This window comes from Bos javanicus, chromosome 1 (assembly GCF_032452875.1).
Source record: "Bos javanicus breed banteng chromosome 1, ARS-OSU_banteng_1.0, whole genome shotgun sequence".
NCBI lineage: Eukaryota > Metazoa > Chordata > Mammalia > Artiodactyla > Bovidae > Bos > Bos javanicus.
In genome coordinates, this window is record NC_083868.1 from 76,079,062 (window position 1) to 76,091,524 (window position 12,463).

Here is a 12,463-nt window from a genome sequence, read left to right on the forward strand (position 1 = left end):
TACACACATTTACTAAGAAGATAAGAACTTAATATGGGAATTGACATCCTCTCATTTTCTCTAAAAACTGTAAAATTTTGCAGATTCTATCTGAAACTAGGGAAACAATTTATAATGTGCTATTTCCTTACTCTTGGGCTTGAGGGAACACTGTATTTGCATTATTGATTGAAATGTAATTTAAATTGCCTTTGTGCTAAAGTGACTTGTGAGGTGTGAATCATTTACTTGAAAAAAACAAAACTAAACTTCCATATCTCATTAGCATAATCAAATAACAGGAGACTTTCTATGTTTTTTGCTCATCCTCAGGCCATACTCTAGTTTTCTGTTGGAAGGATAGAGGCAGATGGAAATTCCAAATCCATGTGCTTCATTAGAGTACATCAGGTAGCTTCAGATCCACACTGTGAATCTCAGAGAATCTACAAGTCTGGAGCAATTCTAAAACTCAAACTTTTCAATATATATATATTTTTAATACAGAGGTGATCACTCATTTAATAATCAAACTAAAATTTAATCCTGTTTCCTTTAGAGTCTTAATTTCCAGAAGGGCAAACCTAAAGTTTATTTATTACATAACCTAATAATTATATAAATTCAAAACTGATCACGATTTTATTTCTCGATTTAAAAATTCCTCTTTTTCTTTCTGTTTTTTTTCTTGGTGTTCTATATCTTGTCCTAACAAAGAAAAGTGAAAGCCTACCATAGACTGTAGCTTACAGGCTTCTCCATCCATGGGATTTTCCAGGCAAGAGTACTGGAGTGGGTTGCCATTTCCTTTTCAGGGGATCTTCCCAACCCAGGGATCGAACCCAGGTCTCCTGCATTGCAGGCAGACGCTTTACCCTCTGTGCCATATTTGGAGTATAAATACTATTTTGTAGTGTGCTTTTGTCAGTCATGGAGAAAGAAATGGCAACCCACTCCAGCATTCTTGCCTGGAGAATCCTGTGTACAGAAGAGCTTGGCAAGCCCCAGTCCACGTGGTCACAAAGAGTCAGACAGGACTGAGTGACTAACACTTCACTCTGTCAATCACAGCAGAAGCATTTTCCAAGTTGTTCCACAAACTTCATAATTAACATTTTAATGACTAAGAAATAATTATTTATGAATATAATTTATTATTACACATGAAGATCACTTTTAGTCAAAATAAATACAATTTAAAATTTTAAAGCCCTCATATCCCAGATTTGGAGAGTATTCATTACTTGTTTTATTACTCTGTATGACTATGGTGTTGGAGAAGATCTAACTAGTCCATACTAAATGAGATCAGTCCTGGGTGTTCATTGGAAGGACTGATTGGGAGTTCATTGGGAGTTCACTGAAACTCCAATACTTTGGCCACTTTATGCGAAGAGCTGACTCATTGGAAAAGACCCTGATGCTGGGAGGGATTGGGGGCAGGAGGAGAAGGGGATGAGAGAGGATGAGATGGCTGGATGGCATAACCGACTCGATGGACGTGAGTCTGAGTGAACTCCGGGAGTTGGTGATGGACAGGGAGGCCTGGCGTGCTTCGCTTCATGGGGTCACAGAGTCGGACACGACTGAGTGACTGAACTGAACTGAAGGTCTTCTAGTCATTTCTCAAAACATGAGTCTCAGGTTTACTCTGCTCTGGTTCCCACCATGTGGAGGGGGTCTATATATACCAGGAGAAGAAATACATATTGATTATATTTAGTTTGAGAATTTCCATTGGTTCTTTTCTATATATTTTATTTCTCCACTGAGATATCCTATCTTTTCATTTATTATATTTCATCAAGCATATTTTATTCAATGCCTGAAATAATTATCTGCTTATTCTAACATTTGGGTCATCTCAGATTCGGCCTCCATGGGCCACATTTGTTCTTCCCAAGAATGATTATATTTTTGTTTAGTAGGCAGTTATTGGTTAAACATACACTGGAACCTTTGTCTCCTAGGCAAAGGTCAGATCTCAGCCCAGTTTTTTGGTTGTTGTTTTTGCTTTATGTCCTGCCTCAGTGGGATTGCTTAGAGTCTGCCCACATATACATGGTTTAAGGATTGGCCAGAGATCTAAACAAAATTTACATACAGATTTGGGGTGCTCCTCTCTGGTTCTATCTGTCCTGGGGTTCTACACTTACTATTCAGAAGCAGTAACTGCCCTAAACTCTGTCATCTAATACTTCATACCAGAAAGCCTGTAAATCATTGGTGTTTTATTCCTTAGCATAACATTAAAGGTCACCTATCCTCAGGCTAAAATAACAGGAAATGCACCATGTGTATGCCTCTGCTTCCAAGTTTTTTTCTCCTCACGTACATCTTCCAGATCCTTTAGGTAGTTAATTTTTTGATTTTTTTCCCCCAGAGTTTATAAATTGTTATCAATGAGAAAGTAAGTTTGATATGAGCTCAACAGATCATCACAGAAGCAGAGTCTTGACTAATAAACTTCTTTAAAGCCAACAACAAGAGCAAATTAGAATACCTGGAAAGTGTCATAACTAAACCAAACACACGAAGCTTACTGGATTCATGGTTGTCTTAGACTTGAGGAGCCTCGTTATAAACAAAGAACAAATATGTTGAGAGTAGCTCAGGATCTTTGAGTCAGCCACCCAGAGCCTGACCATATTAATGGTTCTTCTAGAACAATCTTAATACAGATCTCAGTGACACAAATCTGAACTTCAGCAATGGCTTTCTAGATCACTTAGAAGCATCTTTCTTCTAATCCTGCCTGAATATTGGTTTTGAGTACCCCTGGCCTCAAAAAATTTAATATGTCATTGTCAAATTAATTCTGAATTTCTAACTTTTTTTTTTACTTTTCCTCTCGTAAGTGGTAAATAGAAAACACTGAACATGGTCTATGAAAATTGGTGCTCAGTTTATTCTTAGTAGTTGTATGACTTTGGATACATTTTTTTAATCTCTCTGTATCTCAGTTCCATAGTAGGAAAGTGGGGTTAATATAGTACTACCCTAATTGGGTTGGTTTACAGATTGAATGATGGAACGCCGGAAGACATCTTAGAACTGGGGAGCACATGATGCCCCAGCGAGCGTTTGCTACTGTTATAATTACTTGCCTCCTGGTTCCATTCTGTGAAATGAAGGATATATTTATATTTGAAAGATGAAGGATTCACATGCAACAAATGTTTTAAAAGTAAATAAATAAACCTCTGTTCAAATTTGAAGGCAAAAAAACTTGGCTTCAGCTAAATAGAATGATCTGCCATTTTTTGCTCTGTACATTATACAATTTGTAGCTTCCCATGTCAAAGTGACTTTTATATGTGTGAAATGACACTCTCACTATTTTATGTGTTAAAATTCTTCCCATCCCTTAAGGATAAGCAAGCAAAATATCAAACCACCTCAAAACCATTCCTGAGCTCACCCAACTTGCCATCTCTCCTTCCTCTAACTTTCCAACAAGGCACTTCATGCATTTCTTACACAATTCTTCCATTCATATCATAAGTTTTCTCATAGGCTGTGGGTTGCTTGACAATAGCAACTGTAATTTATCTATCATTTTATCCTCAGCAATTCTTCAAGCAATACTTATACATAGCAAGATGTCTATAAATATTTAGTGAGTTGAATTAAAATATAGTACTCAATACTATGAGAATCTCTTGGACTGCAAGGAGATCAAACCCGTCTATCCTAAAGGAAATCAGTCCTGAATATTCATTGGAAGGACTGATGCTGAAGTTGAAACTACAATACTTTGGCCACGTGATGCGAAGAGCTCTCATTTGAAAAGACCCTGATGTTGGGAAAGATTGAAGGTGGGAGGAGAAGGGGATGACAGAGGATGAGATGGTTGGATGGCATCACCAACACGATGGACATGAGTTTGAGTAAGCTCTGGGAGTTGGTGATAGACAGGGAAGTCTGATGTGCTCCACTCAATGGGGTCGCAAAGAGTCATATACAACTGAGTGACTGAACTGAACTGAACTGAACTCAATACTTACATTAGCAAATAAAAATTTTACGTGTCTGCATTTATAAGTCTGCAGGAAACTTAAAATATTATATAAATTGTCATTTTTTTAAAATGATAACCCAAATTGGTGCTACCATCAACAAAAAGAGAAAAATCTCTCTCTGGAGCATATTTTAGGACTTTTATTAACATGCGGTTATATCACGGTATAAGTAATAATGTTATTTCACATTCCAACGTCCAGCCCCATGGCCCCTTTGGCTCAACACAATTCACAGCTAGCAAAAACTGCTTATTTCTGGATTTCACACCTGGTCTCCTGGGACAGAGTAGAGCAGCAGTAAATACTATTGAGAAAGATCTGATAGATTCCTGAGAGCCATCTGGGCACAGTGGTATAAATGAGAAACTAAAGCGTTTTATCTGTCATCCCCAAAGTTAACCTCCTACCTAGGGGACTAAGACAAAAACAGAGGCAGAGTTTTGTTCTGGTGGGCTGGCAGAAGCTTTGCTTCCCATCTGACAGAAAGCAAATGTGGAATGTGCAGGCAAATAAAGCCTGTCCCATTATCAAGCACTTGTTCCTGCTGCAATGGTGTGATTCCATAAGGCTGCCCGTGCAAGCTGTTGCCCAGAGATCCATCTGGAACTGTTTACAGAGTGTAAATCTTATTTGTTGACTTCTGGACATCACTCCTTGTTCTTTACCTAGTCTAAATGCTGCTTTGTAGGTCTATATAGTTAAGGACTGCTTTGGTTGGTTTACAGGAAAGTCAAACACTGTTTGTACTCTTTAAAACTCCTCAAATGTTAAATTAGAAGTGCTCTAAGAGATTGCTTAGCTCTCTTTGTTTTTCTATTGTGGAAATACAGCTTCTGTGCTACAATAATTCAAAAGTTCAAAATGATCTGGAGTGGATCACTTGGCTTTGTTGTTCATCAGCTGGTGATTGGTGGTTTTACATCTCCAGGTCCTGGTTTTGTTAACCATTAAACAAGCAAACTGCTTATAAATTTTTAGAGACCCTTATAGTACTAACTTGAGAAGTCAAATGTTCTATGATGGCTTCAAGATTATACAGGGTGTTGGCAGAATTCCTTTCTTTGGGGTTTTAGGGCTAGTTGCTGGCTACGTACAGCTTGCAGCGTCTAGAAGCTGTGTGTACTCATTCACCTCAGTTGTGTCTGGCTCTTTTGTGACACGTGGACTACAGCCCACTAGGTTCCTCTGTCCATGGGATTCTCCAAGTAAGAATACTGGAGTGGGTTACCATGCCCTCCTCCAGGGGATCTTCCCAACCCAGGGATCAAACCCAGTCTCCTGCATTACAGGCAGATTCTACATTCTTTGCCACTAGGGAAGCCCAGACAGTTTCCAACATGTGTCTTTGTATTGCTCCAGACTATGCAGAATGAGATTCTCTAACTTTCTCTTCAACTAGCAAGTATAGAAAGCTTGATGGGGGTCATGTGATTAGGTCAGGCCTACCAAAATACTATATACTGTGCCTTCTAATCTAATCTAATTACAGGAGTAAAATCCATAATTTTTATGACACTGGGCAAGTATGCTGGAATATGAATATATTGAAAGTGAAAGTGAAGTCACTCAGTCATGTCCGACTCTTTGTCACCCCATGGAATGTAGCCTACTAGGCTCCTCTGTCCATAGAGTTTTCCAGGCAAGAGTACTGGACTGGGTTGCCATTTCCTTCTCCAGAAGATCTTCCCGACCCAGGGATTGAACCCAGGTCTCCCACATTGTACGCAGACGCCTCACCGTCTGAGCCACCAGGGAAGTCCTGACTATTTTGGGGGACCTATTATAATCCTGACTACCACAGGTAGGCATCAAGGCTTCAGTTACTTTTACCATTCCAGGCCATAACATTCATCATGGTTCTTCTAGTGATAACCACCTACTATATCTCTCTGCCTTGGATATACTGAGATATTTGTTGTTTTTATTAGACTGACTATGTCTTCTTTGCTTTGCCTTTCTCTCTCTGTAGTATTTCTCATCTGTACCTACATATCTGGTATAAACAATTCTATTGTTAAATGTTTGAAACTAAGGAGGCTTGAACTATAAATTATTAATACTAAACCTGTTGACTCAGAGACTCAATTTTAGAAGATATTTTTACCAAGTTTATGCCCCAGTGAGTAATGCTGAAGAAGCTGAAGTTGAATGGTTCTATGAAGACCTACAAAGCGTTCTAGAACTAACACCAAAAAAAGATGTCCTTTTCATCACAGGGGACTGGAATGCAAAAGTAGGAAGTCAAGAGATATCTGGAGTAACAGGAAAATTTGGCTTTGGAGTACAAAATGAACCAAGGCAAAGGCTAACAGAGTTTCTCCAAGAGAACACACCGGTCATAGCAAACACCCTCTTTCAACAACACAAGAGAAGACTCTACACATAGACATCAAAGATGGTCAATACCAAAATCATATTGAATATATTCTTTTCAGCCAAGATGGAGAAGCTTCATATAGTCAGCAAAAACAAGACTGGGAGTTGACTGTGGCTCAGATCATGAAATCCTTACTGCCAAATTTAGACTTGAATTGAAGAAAGTAGGGAAAATCACTAGATCATTCAGGTATGACCTAAATCAAATCCCTTATGATTATACAGTGGAAGTGACAAATAGATTCAAGGGATTAGATCTGATAGACAGAATGCCTGAAGAACTATGGATGCATGTTCATGACATTGTACAGGAGGCAGTGATCAAACCAAACCCAAGAAAAAGAAATGCAAAAAGGCAAAATGGCTGTCTGAGGAGGCCTTACAAATAGCTGAGGAAAGAAGAGAAGCTAAAAGCAATGGGGAAAAGGAAAGATACACGCATCTGAATTCAGAGTTCCAAAGAATAGCAAGGAGAGATAAGAAAGAATTCCTCAGTGAACAATACAGAGAAATAGAGAAAATAATAGGATGGAAAGATTAGAGATCTCATCAAGACGATTAGAGATACCAAGGGAATATTTCATGCAAAGATGGGCATGAAAGGACAAAAGGACAAAATAGACAAAATTTTGGTGCAAAATGCACAAAATTTTGTCCAAAAAGGACAAAAATGGTATGGACCTAACAGAAGCAGAAGATATTAAGAAGAGGTGGCAAGAATACATAGTAAAACTATAGAAAAAAGATCTTCACGACCCAGATAATCACGATGGTGTGATCACTCACCTAGAGCCAGACATCCTGGAATGTGAAGTCAAGTGGGCCTTAGAAAGCATCACTACAAACAAAGCTAGTGGAGGTGATGGAATTCCAGTTGAGCTATTTCAAATCCTTAAAGATGATGCTGTGAAAGTGCTGCACTCAATATGCCAGCAAATTTGGAAAACTCAGCAATGGCCACAGGACTGGAAAAGGCCAGTTTTCATTCCAATCCCAAAGAAAGGCAATGCCAAAGAATTCTTAAACTACCACACAATTGCACTTATCTCACATGCTAGCAAGGTAATGCTCAATGTTCTCCAAGCCAGGCTTCAACAGCACATGAACCGTGAACTTCCAGATGTTCAAGTTGGATTCAGAAAAGACAGAAGAACCAGAGATCAAATTGCCAACGTCTGTTGGATCATCAAAAAAGCAGGAGAATTCTAGAAAAACATCTACTTCTGCTTTATTGATTACACCAAAGCCTTTGACTGTGTAGATTACAACAAACTGTGGAAAATTCTTCAAGAGGTGGAAATACCAGACCACCTGAGAAATCCATATGCAGGTCGGGAAGCTACAGTTTGAACCAGGCATGGAACAACAGACTGGTTCCAAATTGGGAAAGGAGTACATCAAGGCTGTGGTACCCTGCTTATGAAACTTCTATGCAAAGTACATCATGTGAAATGCCAGGCTGGATGAAGCACATGCTGGAATCAAGATTGCTGATAGAAATATCAATAACCTTAGATTCACAAATGATACAATGTTTATGGCAGAAGGCAGAGAAGAACCAAAGAGCCTCTTGATGAAAGTGAAGGAGGAGAGTGAAAAAGTTGGCTTAAAACTCAGCATTCAGAAAACTAAGATCATGGCATCTGGTCCCGTCAGTCCAGTTCAGTCACTCAGTCATGTCCGACTCTTTGCGACCCCATGAATTGCAGCACGCCAGGCCCCCCTGTCCATCGCCAACTCCTGGAGTTCACTCAACTCACGTCCATCGAGTCAGTGATGCCATCCAGCCATCTCATCCTCTGTCATCCCCTTCTCCTCCTGCCCCCAATCCCTCCCAGCATCAGAGTCTTTTCCAATGAGTCAACTCTTCCCATGAGGTGGCCAAAGTACTGGAGTTTCACCTTCAGCATCAGTCCTTCCAAAGAACACCCAGGACTGATCTCCTTCAGAATGGACTGGTTGGATCTCCTTGCAGTCCAAGGGACTCTCAAGAGTCTTCTCCAACACCACAGTTCAAAAGCATCAATTCTTCAGCACTCAGATTTCTTCACAGTCCAACTCACACATCCATACATGACTACTGGAAAAAACATAGCCTTGACTAGACGGACCTTTGTCAGCAAGGTAATGTCTCTGCTTTTGAATATGCTATCTAGGTTGGTCATAACTTTCCTTCCAAAGAGTAAGTGTCTTTTAATTTCGTGGCTGCAATCACCATCTGCAGTGATTTTGGAGCCTAGAAAAATAAAATCTGACACTGTTTCCACTGTTTCCCCATCTTTTTCCCATGAAGTGATGGGACCGGATGCCATGATCTTTGTTTTCTGAATGTTGAGCTTTAAGCCAACTTTTTCACTCTCCTCTTTCACCTTCATCAAGAGGCTTTTTAGTCATCTTCACTTTCTGCCATAAGGGTGGTGTCATCTGCATATCTGAGGTTATTGGTATTTCTCCCTGCAATCTTGATTCCAGCTTGTGCTTCTTCCAGCCCAGCATATCTCATGATGTACTCTGCATATAAGTTAAATAAGCAGGGTGACAATATACAGCCTTGACGTACTCCTTTTCCTATTTGGAACCAGTCTGTTGTTCCATGTCCAGTTTTAACTGTTGCTTCCTAACCTGCATATAGGTTTCTCAAGAGGCAAGTCAGGTGGTCTGATATTCCCATCTCTTGAAGAATTTTCCACAGTTTATTGTGATCCACCTAGTCAAAGGCTTTGGCATAGTCAATAAAGCAGAAATAGATGTTTTTCTGGAACTCTCTTGCTTTTTCCATGATCCAGCAGATGTTGACAATTTGATCTCTGGTTCCTCTGCCTTTTCTCAAACCAGCTTGAACATATGGAAGTTCATGGTTCACGTATTGCTCAAGCCTGGTCCCGTCAATTCATGGCAAACAGATGGAGAAACAATGGAAACTGACAGACCTTATTTTCTTGGGGTCTAAAATCACTGCAGATGGTGACTTAAGCCATGAAATTAAAAGATGCTTGCTCCTTGGAAGAAAAGCTATGACAAACCTAGACAGAGTAGTAAAAAGCAGAGACATTACTTTGCCTACAATGGTCCATCTAGTCAAAGCTATGGTTTTTCTAGTAGTCATGTATGGATGTGAGAGTTGAACTATAAAGAAAGCTGAGTGCCAAAGAATTGATGCTTTTTTGAACTGTGGTATTTGAGAAGACTCTTGAGAGTCCCTTGGACTGCAAGGAGATCCAACCAGTCCATCCTAGAGAAAATCAGTCCTGAATATTCATTGGAAGGACTGATGCTGAAGCTGAAACTCCAATACTTTGGCCACCTAATAGGAAGAACTGACTCATTGGAACAGACCCTGATGCTGGGAAAGATTGAAGGCAGGAGGAAAAGGGGACGACAGAGGATGAGATAGTTGGATGGCACCACCAACTCAATGGGCATGAGTTTGAGCAAGCTCCGTGAGTTAGTGATGGACAGAGAAGCCTGGCATGCTGCAGTCCACGGGGTTGCAGTATCGGACATGACTGAGCAACTAAACTGAACTGAAACCTGTTGACCCAAAGATTCAATTTTAGAAGAAATTTTTATTATATATATTTTTAAAATTTTGGATTTTTGTTACCAAAGTTATTGGTATGGATTTGCTTTTGTTGTACTCCATTTAGTTTTTATTTTGACAATTACTTCAATTATTCTTCCTACAGGGTTTATTCACAAATTTATTTAAGCCTATTCTCTCTTTGAAACCTTGGTTTTGGTTCATGAATTCTCTTCCTTCTTTTTTAATATTTCAACATTTAAATGTATTTAATTAAAGTTTCAGTTGGATTAGTTCATATTCTCTGGTCCATTGGGTATCAATTTACCTATCTGTTATATTCACTGGCTGCTCCTCATTACTGTGTACGGTCTCCTATGTGGTGATATACTTGATTACAATACAATTTTTAGTCGTCATTCTTTTTTACCCTGAGGGGTAGTTTTGCAATTGTATTTACCCATCCTTCCTGGGTTCAGTGGTTCCACAATCATTTTTGAGTTTTCAGTTTTCACTTTTATGCTGTTCGTAACATTGAATGCCTAGTGGAATTCTTGCCTTATGTCATCCTCAGTCAAACTTGAGGTTCCAAATGTCCCTCAAATAATTATTTTTATATATAAAGATAGGGAAAATTATATCCTTGGCCTGTTTGGCTAAACTTTTCTAGTATCAGTAAATAAAGATGATGATTATGATAATGCTAATAATAATAGGCATATTTTACAGATTCCTGATTTATGAAGGGAGCCCAGTTTGAAACTCCCTAGTCGGCATGATCCTGGTCTTGTGTGGACTGAAAAATGCTCATAGCCCTGACAGCTTTGATACTGTCTGCCAAGTGAAATGTGGTTACAACTCCTACTCACTTTAGGGCTACATATTCAGTCTTCATCTTTGACATCTGAAAACTTCTCTTTCTTGCTTGACTTACAGGGTCAGTTTGAACAGAAGCATAATATTTTATTTTTAATGCTTCTAAGTATGTGGAGATGGGAAAGAGGTGAATAGGGAGAAGATAACTTTACACCATTTAAAACTGTCTATTAGTAAACTGCTCTAGAAAGTAGTGAGTTCCCCTGTACTGTATGTGATAAATAATAGGAGAGATGGCTATGTACCAAAGGTGCCTGAAGCAATTTCTTTTTATGCAAGAATTTAGATGAGGTTACTTGAATTCTTAAGTTTAATGATCTAAAGGTGTAGATGCTACATTGTGTGTGCACACACACTCAGTCATGTCCGACTCTGTGACAGCATAGATTGTAGCCTGCCAGGCTCCTCTGTCCATGGAATTTTCCAGCACGAATACTGGAATGGGTTGCCATTTCCAGGGAGATGCTACATTCAGTTCAGTTCAGTTCAGTTGCTCAGTCGTGTCTGACTCTTTGTGACCCCATAAATTGCAGCATACCAGGCCTCCCTGTCCATCACCAACTCCCGGAGATGACTCAAATTCACGTCCATCGAGTAGGTGATACCATCCAGCCATCTCGTCCTCTGTCATCCCCTTCTACTCCTGCCCCCAATGGCATCTAAAAAAGCTACATCCAGTGTCTGCAGAGCCTTAGTTCTCCCATCTAAAATCTTAATGCCTTTGAACAATTCATTTTCCTTCCAACAGGCATAGTTTCATTTATCTGTAAGATGAGATATAGATAAAATGATCTCTAAGCTTTAAATACTATGACTATCACTTTCCTTCAGATCGCTTTATGTAAGGAAAAATTTTAACAGAAGTTTGACTCAAACTGCTGACTGAAACACTTTTATGACTTTTCATGCCCATAAAGTACATTAAAATGCTGGGAGGAATGGCTTCCTCTGACCGTGGGATTATATGTTACACTCATTTGGTGCTAATATAAATTCAGAACCTCCACATAGCTCCTTAGTTTGAAAGTTTAGACTGCTGTTAAGCTGTTGGGCAGAAAAAAAAAGATATTTTCCTGGTCCTAATGACCAGCTTACACTGGCAAGCACACAGGTAGCTGGTAACTAAAAGAAAGATGCTGTTGTCAGCAAGCCACTTTAGCACAACCTTTATCACAATGCATACTAATCATCTGTTTTCTTTTCTGTGCTCTTAACTAGACTGCAAGATGCTTGAGAACAGAAGTTGCTATTTATACACAAATATACCCCTAGTACCCAATACAATAAAAATAATAGCTATGTGGCATGAGACTGATCTGCTTTGATGAATTATCTTATTTAAGATATGATCTTCAATATTGTCAGGCTTATCTAAAAACCATCTCTGGAGAGAGGTAAAAATATTATCCCAATTATACAGATGAGAAAATTAAGGGAAAGAGAGCAGAAGAGAAATTAGAGAGTATACTGAAAGCACTGAATGCTTTAGAGCTTCAAATAAAAGGAGACTGAATCCCAGTTAGAAAAGACTTTAAAAGGAAATGGCATTTGAGAGAAGTCTTGAAGATAGATAAGATTGTGATAAGTTGATAAGATTTTGATAAGAATAAATACTATGGATGTGAAAAATGAAGATGGCATAAATCATAATCATGCAAGGTGGATAAGTCATGGTTTAGCTCAAGCACAG